At 46.5% G+C, this 14,965-nt stretch overlaps 1 protein-coding gene across 7 annotated transcripts in view; it reads left to right on the top strand.

Moving 5' to 3' along the window:
- Positions 1 to 14,965, top strand: part of NACC2 (NACC family member 2) — a 93,894-nt gene that overhangs the window by 18,329 nt on the left and 60,600 nt on the right. For 3 of the 7 annotated variants that reach the window (XM_088147164.1, XM_088147166.1, XM_088147159.1), the window contains exons 1-2: positions 1,090 to 1,321; positions 8,151 to 8,228. The gene's annotated coding sequence lies outside the window, so the exon portion shown is untranslated. Of the gene's footprint in view, positions 1 to 1,088; positions 1,322 to 8,150; positions 8,229 to 14,965 lie in introns of those variants that run through there. The other 4 variants (XM_088147167.1, XM_088147165.1, XM_088147161.1 and 1 more) reach the window with 2 other exon arrangements.

The raw sequence follows: 14,965 nt of genomic DNA, 5'->3' as shown, positions 1-14,965 counted from the left end.
AGTTACAGTGGCGATAGGGGCACGGTTGGAAGACCTGAAGGACCAGGTTGGGACAGATCCTCTTGGAGAAAATCTATTGGTGGGGTCACTAAGAGTTGACACTGACTTGAAGGCATGTAATCCGTCAATCAACATCTCTCCCCTGAAGTTGCCTTTGCTGTAGGCTAAGCACATCCTGATCTTTTGAACATTCCTCTTGGATTTGGTGTCCAGACCCTCCACCCTCTCTGGCCTTCTTCCAATTTGTCCCTGATGTTTTTGACCTATGGGGCCCAGAACTGGACACGGGACTCCAAGTGGGATGTGACCAGGGCAGAATAGAGAGGAACAATTATTTCCTGCTACCCGTGCTCTTGTGAATGCACCCCCAGTTGGCACTTGGCTCTCTACCAGCTGCACCTGCTACAAGGGCGAAGATGGAACCCTGCTCCTGCTTCTGGGGTTGGCAGCTGGGCTAAGCGGGCAGCCTTGGATTGCGCCCGCGGGACTCTTTCCGCAGATGGAGCCCCACTTTGCTTAAACCACAGACCGCAAAGCAGCAGCAGCAGCAGTAGCAGTGGAGAGGTCATCTCGGCTGGGGTCCCCCAAACTGCTCCCCCCACTTCTTTTGGGTTAACAAACCCAGGACGCTAAGCCAACCCAACGGTTGGATCTGTGCTGTGCCCGTGAAACAAGCCAGATCACCACTAACCAGGCATTGTGTGAATGCAGCTCTGGAAGCTTTTACTCTTCTGCCACCTGGGAACGGGGCTCCTGTTGCGCCTCCTTGGCTCTCTGGGCAAACAGAGGTGCCAGTGGGGGGGGGGGCACTCATTGTACACTGCTGGGAACAAAGAAGAGCGCCGGGGAAAGAACCCAGTTTTTTTCACTCAGCATTCACACGGTCGCAGAGTTCGGACGGTGCTGGGTCCGCAGCCTCCGCTCCACTGGAAGCAGACCCCGCGGGCGGGCTCGCACGGCGCGCGCGGCTGGAACGCCCCCCCCGCCCCCCTTCGGCGCGTCGTGCGAACGCAGCCGCTCGGCCTTTCCCTGACCCGGGTCAGCGGCTGCGGGGTGGTTAGGCCCCCTCCCCCTCGCGAAGCCCCCCGGGCAGAACAGGATGCGGCTTTTGGTTGATGGCACGCACGGCCGGCTTGGCTGGGAAGGACGGGCTTTGTAGTCCCGGCGCAGGGAGGAGGGGGCGCCCGGCTCCGCCCCGCCTCGCCCCCCAGGCTCGGCCGTCCCCTCCCGGCCGCAGGAATCACTTCCTGCCGCCAGCTGGGAGGAGGAAGGGAAGGACGGCCGGCCGCTCCCCGGGACCGCCCGCCCGTGCCCGGCGCCGGTAAGCGCAGCCGCCCGCGATTCCCGCAGCGCGAGCCGGGGAGGGGGCGCTCGGAGACCCCTTCGCCGGCTGCTCCGCTCCCCCGTCGGGGTCCCTGCGGGCGCCGGGCTGCCTCCCCAGCTGCGTGGCCTGGCGCCCCTCCAGATGCTGGGACTGCCGCTCCCATCGCCCCCCCGGGCGCCGCGGCTGTCCCTTGCACGCCTCTGGCCGCCGGGGCCCCGACTCCCATCATTCCCTGCCTGGCCAGTGGATTGGAAAGCTGGGCCCCAGGGTGAGGGGAGCTGCGCTGCACTGAACCCCGCAGGGGCTTCCCCGCCCCCCCCCTTGGAGGGCAATTTCCCCCCTCCAGCCCTTCCCCGGGCTCTGGGGGACCCCAGAGTTGCAAGCCGCTGGAATTAGTTCCCAGCGGCGGAAAGACCCGTCCCTCTGCTGGGGCGACCTCGCAGGGGTGGCCTTGTTGCCTGCCCCGTTTGCCCCCTTTTGCTTCGCCGGATCTTTTCTTTGCTCTCAAGAAAAGCTTGTCCAGGCGCGGAGCAAAAGGCTTTGCTTTTCCCGTTCTGAAGTTCAGTGCCCCTCCTCGCCAGCCAACCTTCTCCCCCGCGTGAACTGGGAAAGATGGGGTGTGGGGGGCTCTTGAAGTCAGAAAACTGCCCCCTTTCCCTATCCACCGTGCTTGAAACTGGCACCCCATCGCGACACACCTTTGTGCTGGGCAACTAACTCTTTTCCATCCACCCAGACTTCCTCCCTTGCCGCAATTCCCTTGGGTGAAAAGCATAAGTCCTCTCCTTTCCTCTTCTTTCCTCCTCCTCCTCCTCCTCCTCACCTGAGAAAGGATTAAAGAAATAAGTGACTTCCTATCTTCTTGTTCCTTTTCTTCCTCCTCCTCCTCCTCCTCTTTTGTCTGGGGAGTTCAACTTTTCCCCCAGCCATCCACCCCCCTCCCCAGCCCCTTGGGAGTTCCTTTCCTGAAAGGCCTCATTGTATTGTTGGTCTTCACAAGCCAGGATAAAAGCTATTTTGTTGTGCCTGTTCTCCCCAAACAGGGGAGACATATCTCTACTTCCTCTTTTTTCTCTCGTCTTCCCCACCCCCACCCCATTCCTTCCCCCACCCCACCCCACCCCCCTCCTCTCTTGGTTAAAGGAAAGATTCTGTCTCTTCAGTTCGGTTTTGAATGCTGCTGTTAAGATAACACATCGTTGTTAGGAGAGCACGCTTCCTTGCAGACCTGGTGAATAAGTTTTTTTCCCTCTGCCAGCCTTCCAGTGCTGAGACAGTGCGGCACACGGAGGGCTGAACCAAGCGTGGAGCCGTTTCTTAGTATGGAGATACCTTTTTTTCCCTTGGCAAGGAAGGGCAGAATAGGTGCATCTATCAAAATGGCACATTTGCTCATGTTTCACTCTGCTTTTGGTAAGATGCTTCAAGAATTATGCAGAGAGGCCTGTGATCGTTTTTCTCACTTGGGGAAACCTGGTTTGGCCAAGGAGCAATGGGGCCCCTGGAGTGTTAAGTCTGGAACATGAACAGGGCAGTTGGTTGGCACTGGGTCTTTTTTAGGTGGTTGTTGTTCAGTCGTTAAGTCGTGTCCGACTCTTTGTGACCCCATGAACCGTATCGCGCCAGGCCTTCCTGTCCTCCATTGTTGGCTCAGTTTCATGCTCATTGCTTCGGTGATGCTCTCTAACCATCTCATCCTCTGCCGTTCTCTTCTCCTTCTGCCTTCCATCTTTCCCAGCATCAGGGTCTTCTCCAAAGAGATCTCTCTTCGCATTAGGTGACCAAAGTATCTGAGCTTGAGCTTCAGTATCAATCCTTCCAATGAGCAGTCAGGGTTGATTTCCTTTAAGATTGACTGGTTTGACCTCCTAGCAGTCCAGGGGACTCTCAAGAGTCTTCTCCAGCACCACAGTTCAAAGGCATCAATTCTTCGGCACTCAGCCTCCTCCCCAAAAAACTCTGGTGTTCTCCAGATGTCTTAGACAACAACTACCATAATTTCTCAACCACAAGAGCTTAGTAGTAATGGGGATTGGAGACCATATTTGTGCAGCTCCCAAATTATTTTTATTAGAAATGTGAGGAATTATTTTTCATTTCCGCATTTCTGACCCTGTGCTAAACACGCTTTGTTTAACCCTGATTCACCCTGCAGCTGTGGTTTCAAATCGCATCGATGGTTTCATCCAATATAAAACCTAGCAACTCACATTAAGTTTTAATGTGATGTTGTAAATTCAGGTTTTTTAGTCTTGATCTGGTTTCATAGGTAAAAGCAGAAGTGTAATGCAGTACTGGTAGTCCTTGTTTAGGGACTGCTTCATTTAACGACTGTTCTCAGTTACAACAGTGATGAAAAAGTAACTTTACAACTAATCCTTGCATTTGTGATCGTTGCAGGTCTGTAAAGCCAGTGAAAGCTGAAATAAGATCGTAAGCACAGTCACGGTTTCACTTACCATCAGCTTTGCTTAATGGTCGAGTTGCTGGGCCCAGTTGTGGTCACTAAACAATGACTACTTGTGGTTAAGTTGTTGGACTTGGAGCAGGGAAACCCGGGTTCAATCCACCCTCAGCTGTGGGAGCCCCCTGGGTGGTCTTGGACCAGTCAGTCTCCTTCAGCCCAGTCTACCTCACAGGGTTGTTTTTCAGGAGAGTAGGGCTGTACAGAGATTGGAATGTAACAAGTATAAATTTGTTAAATAAATATATAAAAATAAATATTTGGTGCATGCACATAGCACCATAGCTGTGGGCAATTTCAGGAGCAGGCTTGTATGTTTTTTCAGGTATTCCCAACTGCACCACATGCCACCCTCTCGGACTCCATATCACATTTTGCCCCCAAATCCCAATCCCTTCTCACCCCAGTGGGCATAAAGCAAAAAGAATCCCCTGCGTACACGGCCTTGAGCAGGGTGTCGTTCTGTGATCCTAGGTTTCTGCTAAATGTGATCGTGTTCTCCCTTTCTCTACGGCCAGACTTTTTTTTGGCAACTGCAGCTAATTTGGGCTTTGAAGCAAGAGCCACCCTGTTTTCCTTTTAAGAGGAGCCACATCAGACAGTTGGAAGGGAACACGGTGGTCAGAGTGCAACCTTACTGCATCCTCCCGCGTATCAAAAATGCGCTCCTTTGCCTCTCATGCCTGCGTGTGTGAGTGTGTCAGTCAGAGGACGGGGGGACATCTTTGGCTTTGGGTCAGGTGGCTGCATCTCCTAGGGTGTGAGTGTGCTCCTGAACATGCTGTGGTTAAAAATGCATTTGCTGTCCCCGAGGATTTTGCTCAAATGGCTCGGGCTGCTCTCGCGGAGGAGACCTGTAACAAGAGCACGCTCCAAACTTTGGTACGTGAGCGTCTCTGCAGCAGCGGCAAAGTACAGAAGCACTTAAAAATGACGTGTCCGTTACACACTGCTTCGTTAATTGGAATACTTACTTGCACATTCCCTCCTTTTTCAGAAGGCATTTTGCAAAGCTGAGCGAATTGATGCGCTGGCCACTGTCCAACGGTTTGTCTTGTGACCTGGGTAATTGATGAGCTGGTACAGCTTTTACCCAGCTAACTGAAATATTAAAGAGCAGTTGAAGCTGGATTTGGTAAACAGAATGGATTTTATGGCTATTCCCTTCCGGTTGGAGTAGAATTGATATTCCAGAACTTGGACAAAATATTTTCCTGTGATGCCGCTTCTGGGCATGACTCTTTCAGTTCCACCAGGATTAATATTTTGCATTCAAAGATATAAAAGACATCTGGATGCGCATAAGAAGTAGCACAGTGCTGAATCTTTGATGTCGAGAAAAACAGTGTTGGGTAGCTTCTTGTAATTTTCTTCTTGCTTTTGTGCAGAAATGGTTTGATCCAGATTTTGTTCCCACCGAAATTTTCCGCCCCATTTCCTCTGTAACTCTTGAAATTGGCTAACATCTGTTGCAATGAACTCTAGCCCACAAATAACTTCTTTATTTATTTGTTAGCCTTTAAGGTGCTACAGATCTCTTTCTTTTGGTGATAACAGATATTTACTTTTACCCCTTTGGAATTTCATTTCTTGAAAACTACACAGTTCCAAATGAAACGGCAACTATAGGAGTTGATGTCAGTATATCCGCCGCACGTCGGTAAGGGATGGCTGATGTAGTTCAGTGGATTTCTTAAGTTAACCAATGTGCCTTTTAGTACTTCCAATATCGTCAGATTAAAAATGCCTCTAGTTTCTCTGAAGGCTCAGAAACTGAAAGGTAAACAGAGCCTTGCTAAGGGTGACTCCAAGAACCCAAATAACACTCAAACCCTGTTGTTTTTTTTTTAATCCAAGCAATCCATACTTGTTTATTCATTCATATTAGCACCCACAGGTTACAGATAAGTGCAGTGGCTGGAAAAATTCAGATTAATAGTAGTAGATAGCAGGATTAATTGGGGGGGGGGGGTTAACTACCTGGCTACATGACCTCCTTTCCAACCCTTACATTCTCTGATTTTGACTGGGAGATTTTTTTCCCAAGTTCTCAGCAAATAAAGAAAAGAATATTGTTTCTAAACCGAGGTGTGTGGGGGAAATAACCTCTGAATGTTTGCCCAGAGCTCTAGATACGTATCGGTGGCCGTCAAAAGCACCGCTGGCAGCTGTGTGGCACGTCGTTGGATGGAGAAGCTTTTAAGACATTTCTCTGCCTAACTGACTGTTCTAACTCGGCCCACGGTTCACCTCCCTGATCTTAGTGTTAACGGCTGTAGATTAGTTGTCCTCTTTGGGAGCTGGGAATCCTGCAGAATTTGGAAGATCTGAACCATCATTATGGTGGCTCATGCCAGATCTGGTGCTGACTCTGCAGAATAGGAGAAGGAGGAAGATCATTTGCGAAATATGTTTTGCAGATCAAGGTTAGGAAATGGGCGACTAAAGAATGAGCTGTTTCCCATATGCAACGGTTCCCGCTTCTCACCAGCCTTGTTTTGCTCCCGATAAGCATTGATGGCTGTAGAGAGAATGGGGCATCTCTTAAACTCTGCATTTTTTTTTCAGTGCCAGCAGAGAGAGGCAGGCTTAGGAGAATTGGGGGCTTAACTTTTCCATCGACTTTCCGGTTGCATCTGAGACCCTCACCTTGGTAGTTTAGCTTAGTTTCTGTTTGGCTAACAAACCAAACGGTCTCTCCGATGCACAAATGAAACACCCCTGGGCACCCAGCTCAACAGAATACACCCAGTGTTGTTTTCTTCCCACTTACGTTTCCAAGTGACAGGTCTTTTGACAATCTCGCTCTGCCTTTTTGAAGCAAATCTCGCGCCCTGCCAGGTTTCCAGTGAGATCATTTGCAAAATATGTTTCTCAGCCTGTTTTCAGGCAGATTTATATCATGTCGCTTTGCCATTGCTCATTTATCAGGAACAATGATTGTAAGCCAGGGTCTGCGTGGCTTTCTTTTCATACCCCAGAAAGTCAAATTGGAAAGGGCCAACGTGGAAACCCTCAGAATTATTGTGTGCAAAATGCATTCAGGCATCATTTTCAAGTTTTCTAATGCTTATTAAGGACCGTGATGTGGAGCCCAGAGTGGCAGTGTGCCATGCCCAGAACATTTGGGTTAACAAATCCCCATAGCTTGTGTTCACACCATGCGCTGCGCCCAAACGAGGTTTTGCCTTGGCACAGTGGCCTGGTTCACACGCCATGCTGAAACAACAGCTGATTTCCGACACACATCTGGAACTGCAACCTCGGCAAACAAATTCCACCCTGTGTGTTGTGCAAATCCAGGTGCTGTCTGTAGAACCTGGCTGTTCTAGGTAAGGTCCAAACAGACTTTGATCTTTTGAGCCTGCAGATTGGAGATTGAGTGGAAATAAATGCAGCCATACCAGTGGGCACCTCCTCTAGTGTGCCCTGTAATGCCCCTTACAGAATTTTAACCAAACGACCAGGGCTCAATTTCAAAGCAGTTAATCTCTCCAAACTCGGTTATTGTCCATGTTTTTTGCAAATCCTAAAATATATGTCCTAATTAGGAAGGTCTTGCCCACGAGAGCTGTCAATCACTGGAGGAGGTTACTGCATGGAGGAGTTTCTTCCCCTTCACAGGAGGTTTTCAAACAGAGGCTGGAGAGGCTTCTAGCAGGGATGGGGCCGTGAATCCTGCAATGTGCAAGGGGTTGGACTGGATGACCTCTGAGGTTCCTTCTGACTCTAGGATTCTATTATCAGGAGGGCTCAGGGTTTTTTGAATGGATATGTACCTGGCAATTCCCCCCCATCTACCCCCCCAAAAAGAAAATCCAATTTGCTTTCAGTCAGATGGGCAACTAAAGGAATTATTTTCCAAAACATGAAGAATTCTGGATTTTTTTCTATTCCAGGCTCCCTACCTTTTATTTATTTATTCGTGCAGATATTTTGCCCCATCCAACTGGTTTGATGTTCTAAAAGACAAAAAGTTACAAACCACCTGAATCAAATCTGTATTCTGTTCTAAAACTGTGTTGGCAGAAAAAAAAAATCTTAATAGTTATTTAGAACTTTGGGTGAGCAATTCATCTTGGCCCTTCTGTGAAGTCCTCAAGCCACTTCTGGGTCAACTCGTCCCCCAACCTGGTACCCTCTAGATGAGTCAGACTACAGTTCCCAGGATTCCTGGCCATCCAGTGTCCTTTCGTATTTTGTGGCAGAGGGAAGACTTCTTGGTACAATTTTAATTGAATGCAAGAGTCTCTTCATTTTATTTCAGCCCAGATTAGGGCAGTTTGGAGTTTTTTCATTGATTGGTGAAATCTGGCAAGATTCTTTTCTTTGTAACCTGATGTCATCAAATCTCTTCTCCAGATCATATTTCCTCGCCTCTAAGGACCTAACAATCTGGGTTGAACCGCGTGTGAAAAGGAGCATTGCAAAACAGAGAAGGTAAGACCTCCGCCGTCTTTGTTCCGGGCTTTAAAGAAGTTGCCTGTTTCAATTCCCCACCCTGACAGACATGAAACCTCGTCTGTATGCCTATCTGTGCTCCGTAAAGAATTTTTCATGGTTTCTCTTCTCCCCCAGAGGCAGGAAGTGTTTCTAACTGGGGGGAAATCACGGCTATTTTTGCTCAGTTCCCAAATGTGGCACATTTGCTTCGGAGTTTGAGTGCTGGCTTGATCAGGGAGAGAGCTGGGCTTTTATTCAGATGGCCATATATAGTCATTTATAATGAGATCCGAGTCGTTTATTAACACCCATCCACTCTAAACACAAAATTGAAGGGGCCTGCTTTTATGGAGGAAAACCATTGCTTGTTGGAGACAGAAGGTAGGCTGTAGGTTTAAAAATAATTAAACTCCATCAAAAGAACTCTCCGCTGAGTGTGATAACATGTGTCTTTGGGGAGGTTAATTGATTTTATGTTCTGCCTGGGAACTGAACTGAAGAAGGTGCAGTTCCTAAGGGGAGAACGCAGGGTCCTCGGCCCTGGCACGGGAAAACTCTAATGCTCAGAAACCCAGGTGCCTTCGTATGTTGTGCTGGTATCTAGGAAACCAGAAATAGTTCTTTTCCAGTACTGCAAAGAACTAGCAGCTAAGAATCTGAACTCTTTTTTTTTTCCAGCATGGAATTTAAAGAATCAGGATCAAGGTTATAGGATTTAAGAAAGCCCATAAGGTCATTCGCTACGCGCACGATGCACAGGGATGGCCCAGCCAGGTTTTTCTGGGGTGCTCAACTTGCTTTCTTCTGAACATGCGTGAATACCTTTCTCTTTTGTAACCTGTTTCCCTTTGTTTCATTTGCCAAACCTTCATGCAGGGGTAGTCAAGATGGCCCAGCAAACTTGAGTAGGAAAACGCAAAGAGGAACATTGTGAGGGCTGATGATAAGTCATGTATGTGAGCAATTGGAAACAGGATCCTGAAGGAGGTGGATTTCTTTCCAAGCCAGTGATCTGGTTCTTGTAATGCCATGAAATTCAGAGGAAGGGGCAGTTTTCAAGGAAGCTAAGCAGTTCTTCCTTGACCTCCCTAGCATGGAACCGTTTGGTCTCTGAGAACTTCTACTCGGCTGGAGATCTTGGCAGGCCACCTAAGGGCCAGTTGATGTGTTTTGCTGGAGCTTAAAGCATTCTGCGTTTGGATCAGCCAAGAACTGGTCTCTGTACCTGGCAACACAGGTGCAGAGAAGAGCAGAATTACATCACTACTGAAAATAGTTTATGCTTTGGGCGTATGCTTGGCTGAAAAGCAGGTTGTGCCATTTGTAAACGATGCTGTATCTGTGAACCCGCCTAAGTGTAAATCACTGAAGAATCATGGTTGAACAAGCCATAGCTCAGGGTGTTGTTTGAACCCAGGCATTATTTTATTGCTTGCCTGTTCTCAGCATTCAGAGGCAACTTTTGCACAACCCAGGAGGCTCAGCTGAAGGGGAGCCAGCTTGTTTGTGGGAAAACCAGTTCTCCACTTTCAGCCGTATTGTGGTTTGTTTGGGCATTACATGAACATAACTCTGAGCTGAGTTTAGGGTTAAGCGTATTGTGTGATCCCAGTTGTAGTCTAATTTTGCTCCCTATTTAAAGAAGGGAAATACATGCAGATATCCAAGCTATCATTCTTCATCACTTATTATTCTGACTTAGTCATACTTCCATATTTTCCATCTTACCTCCAAACTAAGATAGAATCCCAGAATTGGGAACGAACATAAGGATTGTCCAGCCCAACCCTCTTCAATGTGCAGACAAACCAGTAAGATTGTCCATGAGAGTTGGCTGTCCAGATCTCCATTAAAACCTCCAGAGAGGAAGACCCACCACCTCTGTAGATAGACAATTCCATTATTCTACTGTTGTACAAATATCATCAGGAAGTTTTTCCTTGTATTTAAGCAAAATCTAGGTAGCTGCAACTTACAACATCTGGTCCTAGATTCTGTGGCCATGGAGAACAGTTCTCAGACCTCTTCTCTGTAGCTTTCCTTGATGAACGTGAACACAGCTATTGTGTTTCCTTAAATCTTAGAATCATAGAGTTGGAGAGGTCCTCAAGTCCTGTACACTGCACTACACTACATTGTCCTTGCTAGATGATTTTCCAGCCTCTGTTTGAAAACCTCCAGTGAAGAAACCCCTTCATGCGGTAACCTGTTCCACTGATGGACAGTTCTTACTGCGAAGAAGTTCTTCTTAATGTCTAATGTATATCCACATCCCTGAAGTTTCATCCCATTAGTTCTAGTTTCTTCTTTTCTTCAGCCAGAACATCCCATATTCCTTCAGCCTGTCCTCAAACCCTCTTCTGAACCAACTATCAATCTCCTTCTAGAACTGGGGTGCCCAGAATTGTACACTGCACTCCAGGCGCAGTCTCACCAATGCCAAGTCAAGGAATAAAAACTTCCCGTATCCTTAATATTCTTCTAATGTAGCCTAGAATTATATTAGCCCTTCTAGCTGCTGCCTAACACTGTTGACTCATGTTCAGCTTGTGGTCAACAAACTCGTGAAGATTCTTCTCTAATGTGCTTCTAAGCCAGAATTGCCCCAGCGTGTATGCCTATCCTATACATTTACTGCTTGGATCCTCCAAGGAACGAAAGCGCATTTCTTACATGGCCTAATATGTCTTGGGCACTTGAAGGAACTCCTTTCCACTAACTCTAACCCTTTTGCATCTGACAGTGATTTGCTTCTTACCAAGCTAAATCATGGTTTGTTGAATAAACAACTGGATAGTAGGGATCACACATGAAGCTGAAACCAGTCAGATCCAATTGTGGCTTAATGTATCCAAATGCTTCTTAAATTCCACTGTTTGCTATATTTTTCTCCTCTTGTTCCCACCCACCCTTTCGTATCATCTACCAGAATAAACTTTCCCTCCAGATCACATTCATTCATGCACTGTTTTTCATCAAACTCCCTTCTAGTTTTACCATTCCTGCGATTCCCTGGAGCATAACCTGTTAACTATCACCAACCTTTGGATTCCTGCTTTCATACAAATCCAGATGGCACCCTCACACATTCTGAGACGCGTTTTAGCCCTTTGATTCATAATTAAACAAATAATGAATTCTATACCTCCACATCCTTCATCTCTACTCCACAAATCAGACCAAGTTGATTCAGATTTACAACATCCTTCCCCTTTTTCTTACTTTCACAGACCCAACGCATACCTATTTTTACTTCTTTTCTTTATGCATTAATTCATGCTCTTTACCATTTTTTTTTTCATTTCCATTCCAAGCCGCAAGCTTCCATGCAGCACAGATGTCACCGGATGTGCCCGTAGACATTGACTTCTGCCACCCGTCTTAGCTTTGATCAACTAAGGCTTTTATGTAAACCAGGTTACCAGCTTTCATCATTCTTATCACATGGGCCCCATTCCCTGCTAATAGCAAAGATATTTCAGTGTTTTTAACCAGTCTGTCATAGGCCCAATAAAATCCCAGGTTTACCCCAAGCATGCCCATGTTATTCTTATGCCAGCTAGCATCTCTAAACTCCTTTGAAAGCCAACATACTCTTCCGCACATCTCACCAACTTGGAAATGCATGCACTCAAGATGTTTAAATGCAACAAACTATTGTCCCTTAGTGGTTTTGGAAAAAAAAAAAGAATTAAGTGTGTGTGGAGGACCAGAGACCATTCATGCCCCTCCAACAAGCAAGAGTTAAGGGTGTCATCTGCGTTTCTGATTCTCGCAGGAACCCCCATCCTGCTTTTAATACCCTTCAACTCATGCACTCCTCTGAATTCTGAAGAGTTAAATTCTGTCTATGAAATGTTGGATGTTCTTTTGATCTCAGCAGTTTTTTTTTAAGACTGTAAAGTCATTAGTGCGAAAGGAGATTAAAAAGAAGCATAACAATTAAAATGTTAATGCCGTCTGCATTAGCCAGCTTTTATTGCTGTTCAGACATTTGTCTTGGGCGGCCTCTTTGCCTCTGCTGCCGCAGTTCTTACTTTACACTGACCCTGGTGGAGCCCCTTGTGCTATTATGGGAATTTTCTGTGGGTGGGTAAAAGAGAAATAAACTTTAAATGATGAATGCCTTTTTTTTTTTTTTAAAGTTTTCTGACATTGTGGAGCTGGGAGATGAGGAATTTGCTGCAGGGGCAAAGGCTTGCAATACAACTGGTGTGGAAGAAACGTTAAGCCAGCTTGGCATGGGGGCTTTGTGGTGCTTTTAGGAATGTTACTGCAAGCCATTAATGCAGGATTTCTCAACCTTAGCAACGTTAAGATGTGTGGACTTCAGCTTCTCCATGCTGGCTGGGGAATTCTGGGAGTTGGTCCACACATCTTAACGTTGCTAAGGTTGAGAACCCCTGTATTAGTGTCTTGAGTAGGTATTTTCCTCTAATTCTTCCCACCCTTCTTATCTCTCCCCCCACCCTTCCTCATTCAACTGATACCTTGGCTGACTTCACACAACCATGTTAGACCAGGCAAAAATGGGATTGGGTCATTTGTGGTTGTCAGAAACTCAGCCAGAGGCATACCTCCTGGTGCAAATGCATGCGAAGCCAGAATCTGGGGGAGGCATAGCAATTAACATTTGTTAACCCAGTTCAGTGTGGTGAAAAACTCACCTCTAAAGACTCTATGGAGATCCAGAACCTGGTTTCCTTCATAAGGAAGCAGAGCCAAGATCAACCATGTCTTGTTGAGATAGATGGTAGGTTATATCAAATTCCAAGGAATAGAGACAGTTTGGTCTAGTGGTGAAGGCATCAGGCTAGAAACCAGGAGACGGTGAGTTCTACTTCTGCCTGAGACACAAAAGCCAGCTGAGTGATTTAGGGCCAGTCCCTCTCTCTCAACCCTACCCACCTGACAGGGTTGTTGTTGTGGGGAAAATAGGAGGAGGAAGGAGTATTAAGTATGTTCACCGCCTTGAGTTATTTTTGAAAATAATAAAAGCAGGATAAAAAAATCTAAAATAAAATAAAATAAAAATATAGGCTGATTGAATAATTAGTTTACAATCATCTAAGTAAAGAAGTAGAGGGTGTCATCTTTGGAAGTGCAGGAGGGAGCACCTGCTTATCTGGAGTTGCAACCTCTAAGCATCAGTTTATCAAAGACCCCAATATCATGTAAATTACACATAGGCATTAGCTTATCAAAGGCTTGGGTGCCAAGTGAATTCCCCTTTCTTGTTATGGTAATAGTGTGACTCTTCTTAGGTCCCAAACATAGGAAAGGCTGAATGAGTTTATTATCTTTACCCTTGAGTAAATCAGCACAGTAGAGGGCATCTGACATACATTTCAAAGCTTCCTTGAGACACAGGGAAGAGATTATATAGTAAAGAATGTGGGTCTTGCTAGTGTCATGAAGATGGCAGCATGACCTTGCTTGAGGGTGAGGTGAGAAGAATGCTGCATTGTAAAACAAGCACTTTCCTAGAGGTGCAGCGGTGTGTGGGAAAGACCCTGGGAGACTGGGCCAAGACATGCTGTCAAGGGAACCATCAGATAAGAGGAAGCATAGCCCTCAGCTGCATAATGGGAAGAGAAAGAGGCTCAGAAAAGACCCTCCTTAGTTACTCAGGCTATAAAGGAGACGGGGGGGGGGGAATTGTACTTTCAGACTTGCAAGATTCTGTCAATGCAGCTTTACAATAAAATAGAATTAGCTCATCTGGTTGTGATTCCCATCTGGTTTACCCCACAAGACTGACAAGAGTACACAATCTTCTAAGTTCTGTGCAGTTCACAAAGTGTGTTGGGTATAACCTCTAATACTTCTACATTGGGGCTTTTAATTTTCCATCCTTCCCGGGGAACTAATAGGTCCTGGTCAGCTCATCTTGAGGTTCCTCAACTTTTCTTCTTTTCCTCAACATGTGTCTTTACTGAGGCATCCGTAGCGAATGCCTCTGAATTTTGAATGGCCTGTATTGCTTTCAGACTGGGAGATAAGCAGTGATGTCCTTTGTTTATCAATTCTTCTCTGTGGTCCAGGATCTATTGTTTGAAGTAGGTTGATTGAGAATGAAGTAGCATATAGACACAGTACAAGCAAAGATGGTTTGCAAGGATACGGAGAGGGATCACAAGTAGTGTTGGTGTATGCTAGTTTGAGCCATGCTTCCTTTCCTTTTTTCTTAATTAACACTTAATTTCTTTGGCCTCCTATTTCTGACACCTTTTTTGTTCCAATAGAAGAGAATTATCTGTAGCTTAGGTTTGAACTGTGGAGTCCTTGGTGCTCTCTGAGCTTGGTGGTTTGCTTGCAGACATTTGATTACCCAACTAGGCAACATCATCAGTGCGAGGGAATCTAGCAAACCCCACCCAGCGTTGCACTGATGAAGCTACCTAGTTGGGTGGTGAAATGTCTGCAAGCAAACCACCAAGCTCAGAGAGCACCAAGGACTCCACCTCTTTGTGCTCTGCATAACCATCAAGCTTAATTCCTTGCAGTCTAGACAAGATACCCCAGGAAAAGAATCTATGTTTTCTTAGTGTTTCTTAGAATTCTTCTTAGAATTTCTTAGTATTTAGGGGAGCAAGACTCTGCCCCATTTCCCCCCCCCACTTTTCCTTTGCTAAAGGGATGGAAGTTCCCCTCTTTTGGTGTGAAGGCCCCGCCGTCTGGCTCTCTTCATTGTTTTGATAACAGCTGTGCTTTCTATCAGTGTGAGAAATAAT

This window comes from Python bivittatus, unplaced genomic scaffold, assembly GCF_059951505.1.
Source record: "Python bivittatus isolate LINGU-HERP-01145 unplaced genomic scaffold, Pbiv_v1 ctg000160_np1212, whole genome shotgun sequence".
Taxonomy (NCBI): domain Eukaryota; kingdom Metazoa; phylum Chordata; class Lepidosauria; order Squamata; family Pythonidae; genus Python; species Python bivittatus.
Note: the sequence above shows the minus strand (reverse complement) of the source record. Positions and strands in the feature narration are given on the sequence as shown.